Source organism: Panthera onca, chromosome A2 (genome assembly GCF_046562875.1).
Source record: "Panthera onca isolate mPanOnc1 chromosome A2, mPanOnc1 haplotype 2, whole genome shotgun sequence".
NCBI lineage: Eukaryota > Metazoa > Chordata > Mammalia > Carnivora > Felidae > Panthera > Panthera onca.
The window spans coordinates 148,354,361-148,371,535 of NC_138340.1; the positions used below are offsets into that span (position 1 = coordinate 148,354,361).

Consider the following 17,175-nt stretch of genomic DNA (forward strand, 5'->3'; position numbering starts at 1 on the left):
CCTTTTCTTAAAGTATACAGGAGTTTTCTCTGCTGTGTCTTGGTTCCATCAGTGCCTTGATCATAAAATGCCTATAATCAAGTTTGATACAGACTTGTATGGCAGACAATAGAGACCTCACGGGGAATGCAGGTAAGTCAGCTTGCATAAGATAACTTCTTATGAAGTGTTTAATTGGCTTTCTTGGTAGAGAGCTACCTGACTTGAAGATGTCATGTTTCCAAGTTCAAGCAGAAAATGTTAATAAGGCACACTTTAGTTACAGAAAATATATAAATCTATCTACATTCACAGAGGTGAAAAATAGTCCTGAAAAATAGCAAAGGTCAGGAAGTTTTCAAATATCTTCTTTAACAAAAATTCATACTGTACAGAAATTGAAACTGAAGGAATTCCCAATTAAGGACAAACCTTAAAGTAACAAATAACACTCCACTGTATTTTGGATTTGGCTATAATCTTAACTACCTTACTGATACTGTCAAGAGGAAAGCTCATCTTCTCTCCGGCACGTTTTGGAGATGAATTGTGACAATTAGCTAGTGTCCCACAAAAATCAGCCCTATATTAACAGCCTGTAATAAAGAACACCAACAACCAGAGAACTCAAACCATTAGGCTAGACAGAGAGATGTCACATAGCCACAGTCCTCTAATTTGCTGAAGGAACTTATTTCAGCATGTTATTTACTAAGTACAGTATAAGTGCTAGGTGCTGGGGGAGATCTATAAGCAGAATAAAATACAATTCCTGCCCTCAAGAAGCTTTCATTTCCACTGGGAAATGAGATTCACACACTGTAACTAGATTATACAACCTTGGTATGAACCTTCAAACTCCCAAGAGTCTGTAATTCTTACTTAGCTTTTTACACCAGGGTTTCCTTTAAAGTTTGTTTGTTTGTGAGAGAGAGAGAGAGAGAGAGAGAGAGAAGAGCGCGCACGAGTAGGGGAGAGGCAGAGAGAGAGCGAGAAAAAGAGAATTCCAAGCAGGCTCCGGGTTGTCAGTGCAGAGCCTGACGTGGAGCTCAAACCCACGAACCATGAGATCATGACTTGAGCCAAAATCAAGAGTCGGACACTTAACCTACCAAGCCACCCAGGCGCCCCCACAAGGGTTTCCTTTAATGAAAATTCAAAGTCCCTTCTCAAGTAAAAACATCCTGTGAGTAGAAGCTAAAAGCAGGAAAAAGTTTTATAAGACTTTAAAATCAATTTAGTAAATAACGATATCGATATTAATTGGACACCTGTTAAGAGTGCTATGGCTATAAAGGTGGCTAAGACACAGCTCATGCCTTAAGGGGGAGACGGGCACAGGCAACCGCGATACAGACTGCAATGTAACAAGGGCTTGAGTTGTACAAACACAGAGGGAGCAATTAATTGTGTTCTCTTTTGGGAAGGGGGGGATGGGGGGAGGAAGTGTCAAGGAAGGACTTCAGAGACACTAACATATAAGACAGGTCTTGACAATGGAGTTTACCAGGAGCAGATGGTGAAGGTGTGCTGTGCTATGAGGGCAGTGTGAGCACGCCTGCAGAAGCAGGAAGGTGTGAGGCGTGTTCTCTCTTTAAGGAAGAACTCCGAGGTCCATGACAGACCGCGGCAAAAGATGAGGTTGAGGTCATGTCAAAAGTTATTTTTATACTGTGCTTTAATATTGTAAGTTTTGGGTGTTTGTCCCAACTTCTGTATAATGATTTATTAGATACTGTCAATTATTCAGCTTTAAAGCAGAAACTTATTTCACTTTTAATCATATGGATCAGACTGATGGATGAGTATCTGGAGATTGCAGGGCAAGCTGTTAAAAAAAAAGAACAACCATTATCAGTTGCCGCTACTTATCACTGCAAACCAAAATCATCACAACACTGTGCAACCAAATAAAATTTGGGTGCTGAGGATGACAGGAGACTGAGGCCACCACCCTTAGCCCCTATTTTCAAATGTTGTGTTCATGAAAACAAGTGTCTCTGTCTTCCTGATAATAAGCAAAGATTGTAAATAAGCTTATAAACTACATTTATATTTTTAAAAATACCCTTTATCATTTGTAAGTCTGATGATTCCACCCAGGATTTCATTTGAAAACAATCCCACTCACTGGTCCCCAGAAGTGCGAAAGCTACTAAAGGGCCTGGGAGAAAGCTGTTCTTTCCAAGGTTTCCGTGTTCCCACATCACTATGTGGATCTACATTTTTTCACAGAAACAAGGTTATACTCATGATTGGCTTAGCTTTTAAAATCCAGAATGTAGTTTATTTTTTTTAAGTTTATTTATTTAATTTGGGAGAGAGAGAAACAGAGCACATGAGCAGGGTAGGGGCAGACAGAAGAGAGAGAGAATCCCAAGCAGGCTCTGTACTACCAGCACAGAGCCATGATCTGAGCCTAACTGAGCCATCAAGGCACCACTAAAATCCAGAATGTAATTTAAACACACACACGCACACACACACACAATTTTTTTTTCTTTTTGCTTCTTTTCCTTCCCACAACCCCTAATCTCCAGTCTCTTATTCTTAACTGCAAACATACAGGGGTTAAATAGGTTTTTGAGGACTAACATAATCACAGGTATCATTTTTATTTCTGGAAAAATTATAGTCCAAATGCCAAGCAAATGACTTCAGAAGAAACTTCAGGAAGAATTTCGTTAATGCATTATAGACTACCAACCTATAATTGCCCACAATCTCAAGGTAATATTAATATTCTAAAGGCAAAACAAGTTATTATATGAAAACTATACTATAAACAATAGCTGCATTTATCCAAGCACAACCTCCCATGTGCGTCCCTAACTAAATTATGTGTACAACCTGGGATGTTAAAATACAATTATTATTTTGAGCAGTGTTGCTGTTAGTTAATGATTTGACAGAAAACATGTGTCTTTAAACATGTTTTTAGAGGCATGGTACATTCTCAATTGCAATTTTATATGTCCAGGGATTATCTCCGAAGAAACCATACACTGAATTATATGATGGACATCAACTTAAAAACACACGGAGTTCACTCAACAGAAACCTGAACTATTGATGACCATCCCAATTTGCTAACTATTGATAGCCATCATGGGGTATGCCAAAAACAAGAATGGCCTTCAGTTAATTCCTATTTAGCATCTCTGTGATTATCACCTTCCGTAGATACAGAAGACATACCTGGAGGTGGGGGAGGAGGAGAGGTAACTTGCTAAAACAACTCAACTGCAAAATGTGAAGGATAAAGATTATACCCAGTAAAATTTCTGCTGACATGGATATTTACTATTCCATTATAGCTATAGTGACATTATGGAATGTAACAATTACGAGACGTCCTAAGTGGGGGGAAAAAACCCAGGGAGACCAAGACCCACAAACAAGAGAAAATGAGCCTATTTTCTTGGTAGTTGCTATAGCAAAACCTGTAGCATATTAAACATTCTCTTTTTCTTAAATCTACTCTCTAGAAACTGCATCATACAAAAGGGGAATTTTATGGCATGAGGTACAAATAGATGTATCATTAATAAGAACAGATCAGCTTTTTGAAGAACATGGCCAAAAGCCTAGCACTGGGATCTTTTAAAGATCTGGCCTTAATGCACTCTCTGGAGCAAGGATCCTATTTTCTTTGCATCACCAAGTTCCGAGAGTGTATTTTTCATTTGTCTTGTCATCAGTTAGGAAAGGTGAACATGTGTATACATTTTGGTTTTCAATTCTCCTATTAAATCAGCTTCTCAGTGCTTCAGTCTCCAAATGCTCCAAAAGAGGTATGGATTGACATTTCTGCCAAAGGACAATTTTTTGCTCTGTAGTTTTTCCCAGAGTTAATGGAAAAAGTTCTACCACTAATCTTTTCAATTCACCTCTAGGGAATTATAAACCAGCAGCAAAAACTCTAAAGGTTGTGCCAAAATGTAGTATTTTTAAATTACACAAGTCAAAAAAGCTGAAAATTTTCACAAAATGGGTTTTGCTTTTCTTAAAGGAGAGAGAGACACACACACTTGGGAGGCCAGATTTAGATTCACATTGTAATAAAACCTCTAAAGTTAAGTAACCTAGGCTCTGCCAACTCTAACCCCACTAGATCTGTACAGAAATTGATCCTGTATAGGGCTGAGTGTCTACTATATGCCCAGAATTTTACCTACGTTATTCATCACCCCTTATTACAAACCCCATGGGTTATTACAGGATATACATTTCCTACATCAGCAAAGAGCAGCCCAATGCCACGTAGTAAGGACTGTCAGGGTTCAAACTGCACCCATGTTATAGGAACAAAAGTACCAATTCCAAAAGATTTATGTACAAATTTGTTTCACTGAGGTAGTTTTGTTTTGGTTTTTACACTACTCAAAAAAAAAACAAAAAAACAATAAATAATCTGAAACAAAACTGAGTGCCTGTCTGTAGGGGATGGGCTCCATGAATTCTGATGGGTCAATGGCATAGAATAATATTAAAAGAATGAGTTGGAATTACAGGTGTTGACCAAGGAGGATATATCCATAATAAATTAAAGTCAAAGAAAATACATATGGCACAATCTCATGTGGTTTTGTGTGTGTGTGTGTGTGTGTGTGTGTGTGTGTGTGTGAAAAATAAAACGAACATCTATATTTATTGTTTCTATGGGTAGACATAAATGTGGAAGGATTACTATCAAACTACAATGTCACAGGATTTACTTTTAAGGGGTTAACCTGGAAGAAAAATGAAGAAAAAAATTACATTGCCTTGTTATAAAAAAAAAAGTACTACCTTGATAATTTTTAAAAATCCAATAGCATTTATTAATTTCATATTCTTTTCACACTAAGCCTCTAGGATGGATATCAAGAGGCAAAGGTTGATTACAAAATGCAACGGGAAGGAAAAAGAGTTCTTATTTATTTAATAATAATACTAGGATCTTATGGCAACATAGGAGCTAATTTTATATGTCTGGGTCCATGCAATCACCGTTAGACATCAATCAAAAACCACATACCCAGACAGACCGTATCTGAATAAACCACATAAAATTTGCCTTTAACACACTCTTTGCAAAATGCAGAATCTGGTATCATGTGAATTCTTAGTATACTATTCAAAGAGATCACGCCTAGGAATATTTTTAAAAGTTCACCATTATACCATTTTAGTTAAAAGATGATCCCATAACTTGGTCTGCAGGGACAGTGCTAAATAAGGAACTGGCATACTGGCTTTTGGTGTTCCTTTATCTGAAAAGGTTCCTTCTCTGCTAAAATGCCCTAGGATTTCCCCACACAGCATCCTATGAACCAAACGTTTCTTGAACTCTCTCTTCCCTTTGTTTCTTTTCAATCAAAACTGCTCTTTCCTGTGGCCAGTCTCTTAAAGCCCTGAACTTTGCAAAGAGACAGTTAATGAATTAATATGTGCTTATTTTTGAATGGATATTAATAATGTTAAAATAATAGTAACCAATAGTATATAATAACTTGTGATTATAAGAAGCACACACACACACACATATGCACCAAACATTACCCTTGTATATTTGATAGAAGATGTGTAAGAATAATGACCAACTCAGAAGGCATAATCCCATGGTGAGAATTATGGGCACGAGGTATAGGAGATATTATATATATATATTTTGGGGGCACCTGGGTAGCTCAGTTGGTTGAGTGTCTGGACTCTTGATTTCGGCTCAGTCATGATCTTACGGTTCATGGGATCGAGTGCCAAATCAGGCTCTCTGACAGCATGGAGCCTGCTTGGGATATTCATTCTCTCTCTCTCTCTCTCTCTCTCTCTCTCTCTCTGCCCACCCCCTGCAACCCCTGCTCGTGCTCTTTCAATCTCCTTCTCAAAATAAATAACTACACTTTAAAAAATATTTTCAAGTAGGTAGGATTCTTGGCTGAATCCTCACATCTTCCTCACTCTGCTTTTGACAACATGGTGCGTAAAGTCTGACTCTAATTTCCTTTATAGCTTCATATTCCATCACATCTCCCTCCACATTCATCACAACCATTTCCAGCATCCGATTCCCTCTTCGTGGAAAGCTATTCCCCCTTTTCCTACCTTCTGAATATCTCAAAGTGGAAAGACCCAGCCTACACCAGTCACCTCTTCCTGCAACCCAGATTCCCTTCCTTACTCCTATAGCATTTTTCCTGTACCTTTCTATCAGCATTTACCCCACTTTAGTCACTTGTGTATTAATCTGCCTCCCCCATGTATTCTACAAGTGTTTTGAAGTCAAGGATCATAACCTCTTCATATCTATATGCCCCGTTTATAAAAACCACCAGGAGTGTATGAGATATGAGATACTCAACAGTTTTTCTTGAACAAATGTTATAGTTTCTGTATGAGGTTTTGACATCTCTGTAGCAGAGCTAATGATCTCAACAAGTGCAAGACCCCTGAGGACAGGGACTCAAAGTTACGTTTCTGCATTTCCGGTGCCAACAGCGTTTGGAGGAGCATCAAAGACCTTTGATGGATGGATCTGTTGACTTTAATGATGATTTAAATTCTCTAAAGCAAAAATGTCATATTAATAATCTTTCAAAATAAATAGACGTCCCTGAGCTCTTCACTGGGGAAAGAATCCCAATAAATGAGGATGGCAGAATCCACCAATTGAAAGGACCTCCAGGACAGGGGCATCAATGAAATTGGTCTGCCAGCGAAATCCACTATCTCAACTTCAAAGACCTCAAAAATACGCCCAAACCAACACTCAACTAACCAAACCAAAACCACATATTATTTAAGTAGTGACAAAACACTTGATTCCTGCTTCCCCTCAACTAACGAAGGATGTCTGAAAGATGGATTCTACACCCGACGATGTCATTTTCTTCTTTACATTAGCATCTTTTGTATCAGAGAAACACTATCGTGAAAAGAGCCAGTTAATTGTGAGTAGCACCAAATGAGCTGTGATGGAGGTGTTATGAATGTGTAGCAGTGAAGGCTGGTGCAGAAAACAGCAGCATCTGGGCGTGCAGCTTGCAAAGTAATGAGACTGTGATGATGCGCTGGCACCGGGCTTTGAGCGCTTCATCTTGCTCAAGAGCTCTGCTGGGGAAACAAAGGTGAGAGGCACTGACCTCCTTCCCACAGCTTGCACGAGCACACAAAATAGGAAAGGATCAAGGATCGAGGCCCTTCTCTCTTCTGCTCCTTGCCAACACACCCCTTTTTCAGAACTGATGGTTCCTAGTTGGGGGCCCAGCATAAAGCAGGCTGAGCAAGCTTCTGCCATATGAAGTGTCATGTCTGAACATGTCTACAGTAATTGGCAATTCATTTTTCATCCTGAAGGCAGAAACAGGTGTATGCTACCTTCAAAATCCCAATCATAAACCACGCTGAATGTGCCTCTCACACAGGCAGCTTTGTTGAGTTCTCTTCCAGTGGCAGGCTGGTGGACTTCAGAGTCTCCAGGGATGTGGATGTCTCACAAACAGGTACGTGTGTAATCCCAGAAGCATAAGAGAACAAAACGAAGAGCAAATGGCAGCAAATCAAAAAAAATAAAATCCCACCACACAACAGCAGCCCTTAGTCTTTGTTGTGTTAATACTGTAATTGGCAAATAGCTGACTTCTTTATACTTAAGATCCCTACAAAGCATGTTTAACATACTGAAAACGGAGGTTTGAGCCCTCACAAAGGAGTACAAAGCCAGATGTATCACTTGCACAGTATTTCTTGCCAGCTTCATCCAGAAACAGTAGCTGAGGTGACTTTTGAGAGGAGCCAAGAGCAAAAACGCCCCTTAATGAGCGCATCTATCAATTTTCAAGGGACGCAGTTGATTACCAGCATTTAGATGTATAAGCTCACAAAAGGAACACGGCAATTTAACTGTTGGCCACTGAATGAGAAAGCACATAAAACAGCTTAAGGCAGCCATGTGAGCAAGTTGGGGATGCTTGGCGACACTTGAACATGGGAACATGTGTGCTTCCGTTTCAACATGTAGAAAAGGGCCAAGATGCAGGCTTTTACAAGTTCTGAAGCATTTTGCCAGGATGCAATACATAGTATGAACAACTTGCTGCCTCGGGTTATTATATTACCAAGTACCAGTGTTACTGTATAAATGTTTCATTTATAAATAGCGCCTTCAAAATCCCTTTATCAAAAATAACTTTCAAAATGTAACCAGGTCTATCTACAAACAAGACTCTTAGCTAATGAGGAAGAAAGTATAATAGGCAAATGTAATTTAATAATGGGGAGAAGACTAATTGATAAGAAAGTAAATAAAGAAAGCAAAGCACGGTTTACTCCTATTTCTACAGCATTGAAACATACTGAATGAACGGTCCTGACTGAGATAAGGGACTCTAATTCTAGTGAAAAAAAATATGATTATGGACACAATTGGAAATCATAAGTTTCTTAAGGCTGACTAAATTCAAGAAACTAACTTATTTTACCTAGGGCAAATTACAGTTAGAAGTTGGGCACTCCTAATATTTGGGGCAATTTTTCCCCTCATTAAAATTAATTAACAATGACTTTAGGGTGCTTTAAGTATAATTACCATTACAAAAAAACTGCACTGATCTTAAGTGTTCATATTGTAGTAAAAATCATATGTATCTGTATAACCATTACCCAGAAAAGAATACTCCCGGCGGTTTGGAAAGTTTGTGTCCCTTTCCAAGCAAATACCCTTCTACCCCCATCAACCAGTGTGATTTCAGTCAATATAGACTAATTCTTCCTATTTTTGAATTTCATATATATGGAATCACACAAAAGGACACATCATTGTTCCTGGCTCCTGGCTTCTGTTTTGCCTAACATGTTTCTCAGATTCACCCATGTTAGTCCATGTATCAACAGTTTGCCTTTCTGTTTTTGTTATTTTTTTTTTTAACTGCTGATAGTATTCTATTCTACTGTATCAATATACCACAGTTTGTTTATCCATTCTCTCACAGAGGACCATTTCGGTTGTTACTAGTTTTTGACTACTATGAATAAGCCTGATACGAACATATGTGCACAAATCTTTTCGTGGATGTATATTTTCTTTCCTCCTGGGTAAATACCTAGGACTGGAATTGCAGGGTCATAGAGCAAGTGTATATTTAAATTTATAAGAAACTGCCAAACTTTTTCAAAAGTGGCTGCCATTTTATACCTCCACCAGCAAAGGATAAAAGTTTTGGTTTCTCCACATCCTTACAAACAATATTATCAGTCCTTTTGGTTTGCAGCATTCCAATGTTATAACTCACACGGTCCGATGACTAACGATGTTATTAGCACCTTTCACGTGCTAATGGCCATCCTTATACCTTCCTTTGAAGTGTCTGTTCAAATCTTTTGCCTATTAAAAAATTTTTTTTTTCTTAATGGTGTCTTAAGATGAACAGAACTTTTAAATCATGATAAGGTCCAAATTATCAACTTTTGTATTTTGTATGCTTATGTCTTAAGAAAAATCAAAAGAGGCAGCAATGAGAATCCTTGATAGACTGAAACCATGAGACATCTCACTAAAAATTATCATTTCAAAAGACCTATAGAAATGTATGCCTAAGTAGAATTATCCTAGAAGTTCTGGTTTCGATTTTACTACCAGGGTTTGAACCCCAGGCATGGTGAAAGGGCAACCACAGACATCTATAATTATCTGGTTGAAGGCAGGGAGGCCTGACAGTATTTGGAACAGACTTCCCAAACTATGAGATGATAAAACATAATTGGATCTCACAATATGGCTGAACCTACACAACTTCTTAAAGATTGTCCCGAGAGCTATCATTTTTATGTGTAGATAACGGCTTTGATGTAATTTTTAACCATGCTCAAGACATAAGATGGTTAACTCTGCAACCTTGACAAAAGGAGAGAATTGAAAACCTACATCCTAGAACTTTCCCGGACATTTTAAAACATGGCAGGTCAGTAAGACAATAATTAACTCTAATTGGCCCTCCTACAAGCTTCTCTCCTTTCTACCTGGAGCTGAGTGGCACTCAAAAAGCAAAATAACTTTTTCTTACTTTGAAAACATCAAAGGAAAATCAAAAATTATTTTCTACTGGATCCTTTAAAACATAAAGGACCTCTAGTCAGAATCAACAAGAGGAACAAACTTCCAAGTCCCAGTTAGAAATATCTTTTGGGAGCTGTAAGCTGTATGGTTGTCTAATTACCCAAAAAAGCAAGGATCAAGGAACACATTCCAAAATACCATGCACTCTAGAACTCAAAATGTTCTCATTTAAATATTACAATACAAGGAAAGAAACAAGCTATCATTTTGGCAGAATCTTCATTTATCTGAGTGTGCAATTAATATTTCATATAACCATGTAGGGTATGCTAGATTCTAAATGGATTGTATTGATTAAGGAAGAAAGCTCAATGCTAATGTTCTTGTAGGGGAAAACGGAAACCGTTTGTTATCTCGCGTGGAACAAATCATGGATTCAGGAGCTTATGGCCACAAACCTAAGGGCTACAGCGAGACTGGTTAGGATCATTTACATTTAATGCACAAACAGGTTCCATTAAAGTAAAGAAGATGCTCAGAGCAACCCAAACCAACCGTGATTGCCACAGCTGGGACCCAGAAGAGAGTTCCAGGTCATGGATAGGGTGTGGCGAATGTGACTGGACCTTTGGTGGCTTCTGTCACCACTTGAGGCTCCTGCACATCCTACATTGACGATGAGGAAGTTGCTGCAATGACCCTCTCGTGACCTTGTGACCAACTGCAGATGCTCAAGTGACGGCCGCAGTCTGGGTTCTTTTTTGTGAAACAGACAATCCTGTCTATGGTTTACATCCCTGCACCTGCCCTACGTCCCAATCGCCTTGGCCACTCTGCCCTGCCCCTTTCAAATACAGACACCCTGGACTGAGTGGAATGCTGTGAGGGACAGTTTAGGAAGCAGAGGGAAAAAATGCAGATTAAAAACCTAACCCCCAAGTAGTGTTAATGTTTCTTACCAGTTATTTCTGTTCCCGTAAAAAACAGTGCAGAGACTAACTACAGAGATCCAAACCAAGGAACAAAAGGAAACTAAATAACTTAGATCTGATTAGAAGTGCCTCAATCTTAAAGGAATTTTAAAAAGCATTAATCACCTAAGGTTTCTTTGCAAATCTAACCAATCCTAAATGCCTATGACATGAAATGTTTGTCAAAAACTGGTGTGTTCCCAAGCAGACCTCACTTTAATTGGAACTAATTTGTGGTTGGACACAGTTGGGATTTGGGGGGGGGGGGGGGGTGGGGTGGAAAGGGAGACAGACTCCTAGCCGGAGAGGTGGCAAACTACTTTGTACGTACCCCCTGATGAAGGACAGAAGGGGAGCCGCACCATCTAGAAGATAATTCAAATGGCAGCCAGTGTCTCAGAACTGAATACAACAACTACTTACAACCCTCTTTAGATGAGGCTCAATGACAACATTCTTTTCCTTCTTTTTTAACTTTTAAACCTTCTCAGCTTGGATACCCTCGAGAGAGTGGTGGTTATAGTTTCCATTTTACAGATGCAAGAGACAAGCCAAAGATGTAATAAATAACCTGCCTGAGGAACTGGTTGTTGGAAAAAACCAAGCCCATGTTTCAGCCAAATGTGTACTTGCCATTAGCTTCATATACAAAGTATATTCTTAAGCTCATAAACATTGTTTTTCAAATTCCGAATTGAAATCCTCTACCAGTAACACATCGACAAACTCTAGACGGTACGTGAAATACTGTGCAAGTTGACAAAAGTGAGCCGATGTTTTTTTAAAAAACAACAAATAACCCTAAACTTCTAAATAGGCTATTGTAACCAAGTTTATACACAAAGGGTACAGGTATATTTATTTTATCTAGAATTTTGCCTCTTCAATTACTAAGTCTCTTACTGAATAATCAAGATGTTACTTGGCTTCAAGGTCCTTAGGGAATAAAATGTCACCACTGCAGCTGCTATATTTCCTGCTCACAGCCTTTCAAATTAAAAAAAGGGAAAGGAGGGCCCAATACAAATGCAGAATTTAATTAGTTAGTAAAAGCCCAAATCCTTGCTCAAAGCCCTGTTCTTCCTGCAATATCGCATTCTTTTCTTCTTGTGTAAACTTTTCATTATGAAGGAGACATCTTTATAATACAATAACTCTAGTTATAATGTAACTTCTGGTAACATAACTCCTGCATTAGAAAAGACAGCATGTTCAAGTAATGTTGTTTTAATACAATTTGTGTTCAGCAGAAACCAAGTCAACTTGGTCATTTAGAATTTGATCAATGTGAATTAGTGTCTCACTGAGATAAACCATTTGATCATTTAGAAATTGATCAATGAGAATCAGAGATAAAACATTTATCATGTACATTTGGTCTATCAGAGCCATTCACGCAGCACTAAAGTACGTTATAAGTAGACATCAGTAAGTGTTAGAGACGATGTGCAGGGGACCTGTCAGCTGCAGATACAAATACATGTCCAACAGTATATAATTTTAAGCTTTTTGATAAGGCAAGTTATTCAATAAGGCAGCTGGAGTCACTGAAAAATTACTGGAGCTCAACTTTGGAGAAACCACAAAGAGCAGCACAGCGAAAGTAAACAGCTCAAACTTTCTGAAATAAGTTTTAATTAAAAGCAAAAGGTAAGTAACATAAATTTACTTGGCTAAACTTCTAGACGAGTTTTGAGACTATTAATCAGAGCAAACTTTGTACCTGCGGTACAATTAGTTCTATTAATCTAGTATTTCCAAGTTGAAGTCAAGTTGACGTTCAGGCACACTGGCTTACGCATCTAACAGAATTATAAATTTGCCAGTCAAAACCTTATTTAATTATTTCACGGCCAATTAAGCAGGATCTTTAAACACTGTTGCTTAAAACTGTCCATGATCCCATGTGTAATTATAGAGAACACGAGAAACACCTGCTGATACCACTGGCCTGTCATCCTCAGCTTCTCTAATTCATTTGCAGTATAGCTATTAAAATCATACACCCAAAAGAGAAACAGAACAGTACTGCCAGTATAGAGGCGCAGAACTTGCCACCCCAAAATATGTCCCTCTGGCATAGGATTAGTTTTGGTTGATCATTCGGAAAAAACACACGCCAACGCACGAGAAGCTCTGGAAACCAAGGAGAAATTACCCTCTCGCAAGAGACGTACCCATGCATAAGGGAAACCTCCATGGGTGGGGGGAGGTCTCCCTTGCTGTACCAGGAAGAGGGGAGATGACTCAGTCTGCAGAAAGTCCTCTCTCAATGGAGAAGACAATGACTTAAGTCTGCATAACCACCTCACCCTTGTTGACTGTGCTCCTGTAACTGATTCTGTACCTCTAACATCTTTTGTCTTTAGCTGAAGACAGACGGTATTTAAGTTGATGCTTTGGGCCATTTTGGAGAGTTACTCAGTTTTTCCAGGTCTCTTTCACATATACATGTCGCTACTCTTTGAGTTGTGTTCTCCTGTTAATTGGTTTTACACAAATTTAATTATTCAACCAGCCAAAGAACCCAGAGGAAGGGAAAACTTTTCCATCCCTACATCAGTCAAAGTGAAACCTAATAAAAGCAAAACAGTTTAAAGTTAAAGGATTTTACATTGAAGAAAACTTTGAATATATGGTAATACTTACAAAATCCATTTTATCTCGAGGAGTTTTGCACAGCACTCCTCAGATACTCTAAAATCACCTCAACTTCTTCCACAGGGTGACTAATCTTTTAATACTTTGTAAGGATAGCCCAGGCTTCTTCCACGAGCCTAAATTTATAAGTCGGGCTTCAACAACTTCGTTCAAGGATAAAAGTGAAAACCCCTTCTGAAGTCAGGCACACAAAGGAGTATTAGTGGTGCTCACATCCAATCTCAGAATCACACTCCTTCATCTTTCAAAGAAACAGAAGCCACGCTGAAAAGTTACACCTCTAACAAAAGGATTCCAGAACTGTTTTCCACAGACCTACGTCACTTCCCACATACACATTTTCTCCTTTCTGGAAGGTAGAAACGGGCCACTTCATTATCTAAGACAGGATGGGAAAGAAACATCAGTCGTCTTTAAAATGCTTTTCATTTGGTTGATAGCGCACGTCTTCACGAGGTTTTCCACTGCCTTCAACATATTCCTATTTCTTTGATATGTGCTTTTACATTTGCTTGATATTAGCTTTTAGATTTAAAAAACAAACAAACAAACAAACGCACGCATGGAGCGCCTGGGTGGCTCAGTCGGTTAAGCATCTGACTCTTGATTTCAGCTCAGGTCATGATCTCCGTTTGTGGGATGGAGCCCCGCGTCCGGCTCTGCACCAACAGTGTGAAGCCTGCTTGAGACTCTCTCTCCCTCTATCTATCTGTCCCTCCCCTGCTTGGGCATGCGCGCGCTCTCTCTCTCTCTCTCTCTCTCTCTCTCTCTCAAATAAAGAAACATAAAAAAAAAAAAACCCTCATATGTACAAAATACACTGGTAACAATGGTTCAGCTTTGCAGGTGTGGCATTCAGGCCCTACTGAACCCCAAAGAGGTCTGACTGTGACAGGGATCGTGAAGCAGGGCCCCTGCAGCACTCTTCCCCTACTGCTCTGCCACACCCCTCAGGGCGCCCTAGGTCCCCAGGGCTTCACACTAGGTCACCGGGTCTCCCGCTGGGCTGGGGGCTTCCTGAGGATGAGAACCCTTTCGGTAACCTTTTTTGTTTAACATCATGTAGATTTTGTCTGGAAGCATACAGAAACTTCTCCTGTGGTGCACAGCTGCGTAACTTGAACTGGACATAATAATAAAATTATATCATCACAATATATTTAACAATGAAAACTAATAAAATCAAATACGCCCTGGGCATTTACCTTGTGCTAGACCAACGCAAAGCACCGTCAGTGTAACATTACGTGATGTATTAGTTTGTTTAATTAATGACCTATCAGGTGGAAAATAAGGATTAATATGGAACGTAATTCTCGGTATGCTGAGCTATGTGACACAGTACTAGGGTACTAGCAGCACGTAACTAAGAATTAGCACCATAAATGGCTCTGTTTAACACATATTAACAAAGGGTGATAAAAGGTGACTGGAACTGCTAACAGTGACTTTTTAGTTGGACTGGGTGAGTAACGGTTACCTTTTGAATAAAAGCTAGACGTAAAAAAAAAGAAAAAAAAACTGCTGGGTTTGCTAAGTGATTTGGGTTTTATAGATAAAATCTTAAAGCGATTGTGGTCGGGAAAAGTTCTTGCAGGAAAATAAACAGCCCACACTCTTAATCTCCAAATTGATTCTTGCTGAAAAAAATGGTAAACAGTATTTTTAATAACTTATTAGGGACATAATTATTCCATTACAGTAGAACTAATTTGGGGTTTTTCAAATGCTCTTTATTGTAAAGTTCTGTCTTCCTCCTGCTCTCTCTGGTGGACTCTGAGTTCCACACTGGCAAGGTCCTACCTGTCTCCTCAGAGCTATGTACTCAGGACTCGGAGGGCATGTCACACAGAAGCTCTCTGAATGAATGACACGGCAATAAAATAGGAGGAAAAATCCCATTAAATCTAAAGTGTTTCAATGGGTTCCTGCCAAAACTATAAACTGAAAGACTGAAGGGTGAGTTAATATTTAAGCATCCTTAAAATAATTCCATTAGCTATCCTGGCGGGACGCATGGATGTGACTGGTGTTTATCACGTGCCACCTCAAATGCTCTTAGCTTTCTTTCTCTTTACAATGATTTTGTGTGGGGGCGCCCGGGTGGCTCAGTCGGTTGAGCAACTGACTTCGGCTCAGGTCATGATCTCACGGTTCGCAGGTTCGAGCCCTGCGTTGGGCTCTGTGCTGACAGCCCAGGGCCTGGAGCCTGCTTCGGATTCTGTGTCTCCCTCTATCTCTGTTCCTCCCCTGCTCCTTCTCTGTCTCTCAAAAATAAATAAACATTAAAACAAAACAAAACAACTTTCTAATGATTTTGTGTGCCCCTCTATCAAGTGAGTAATAACACCCTTGAAATTGCACTTTAAAAAGCTTCCATCTCCTGTAACCAAGATGCACCCAAATGAACACTCGCGTCAAATAAAATTAACTAAATCCTCCCCAAAGTTCTTCAGAGCCTGTTGAGATCAACAATGCTGAAATCAACAATGTCATGCAATGAAAAGGATACGGTATACTGCCTTGCAAAAGACTGAAGCTGCCAGGATTACCTGAGATGCTCAGATCTCTAAGGAGAAACAAAGTTCCACTGAGTAACTTCTGTGCCTTCAAAGATGGTAAGCATCTCTTATAGCCAAGGCACTATCACTTCCTACGCATGAAGCTAACAAACTCACCACAAATCAAAATACAAACTTTCTAAGAAGCTCCATCTAGCAGGTAGTATTGGGGGGGGGGGTACTAATATAATGGAAGCCACTCTCTGAGAAACTAGCTCTTAAAATTCCTTCACAGTATGTGAAAACCTGGGGTTTTGTTTGTACCAGAGTTGGCCAAACTGCCAAGTCCAAGGGCAGAGTCTCCAAGACTGTCCCCACTCTGGCATCATCTGCAAGTTCAAGGGGTTCCCAAAACTGCTCCAGCCTTAATAATTCACTAAAAATATTCACAGAACTCACAGAAAGCTATTAAACTCACAGTTACGGCTTATCATGGGAAATGACACAGAGAGTTAGCCAAAGGAAGAGATACATAGGATGGACTCTGGGAGAGTTCTAAATGCAAAGTTTCCACTCTCCTCAGGATGCTCTACTCCCCAGGCATCAACCTGTGACAATACGCACAGAGAATCAACCAGAGAAGCTCACCCAAATTTCAGTGTCCAGAGTTGCACTGGGGCCTCATCGCATAGGTTTGCTTGACTGATCGCTCATGTGGCTGAATTCAGTCTCCAGCACCACTTCCCCAGAGATTGGTTTGACAACACATGGCCCAAAGGGCCCATCGTGACTAATGAAACGCTTCCATCACTTGGGAAATTCCAAAGGATTCCAAATTCCCTCTCCCAGAAGATGACTATATAGGCCAGACCTCTCTTTGGGAAAAGCCAAATTCTTTACCACGCCAAATGAGAGTAGAATTTAATAAAGAATAATATCTTATAAAGGTAACAGAGAACGAAGCTGCCGAGGCTCTGATTAAAACTAAGTCTAGGGGCTCCCAGGTGGCTCAGTCGGTTGAGTGACA

The 17,175-nt window shown here is 39.5% G+C and overlaps 1 protein-coding gene and 1 long non-coding RNA gene across 4 annotated transcripts in view; both read right to left on the reverse strand.

Annotated features, from left to right (window-relative positions):
- Positions 1 to 17,175, reverse strand: part of CHCHD3 (coiled-coil-helix-coiled-coil-helix domain containing 3) — a 280,744-nt gene that overhangs the window by 35,540 nt on the left and 228,029 nt on the right. The window lies entirely within an intron of this gene.
- Positions 1,640 to 16,381, reverse strand: LOC132679545 (uncharacterized). Its single transcript, XR_013552658.2, has 2 exons — positions 14,691 to 16,381; positions 1,640 to 1,807 (listed from the first exon to the last, which is right to left on the reverse strand). It is a non-coding gene; the product is annotated as an uncharacterized LOC132679545 (long non-coding RNA).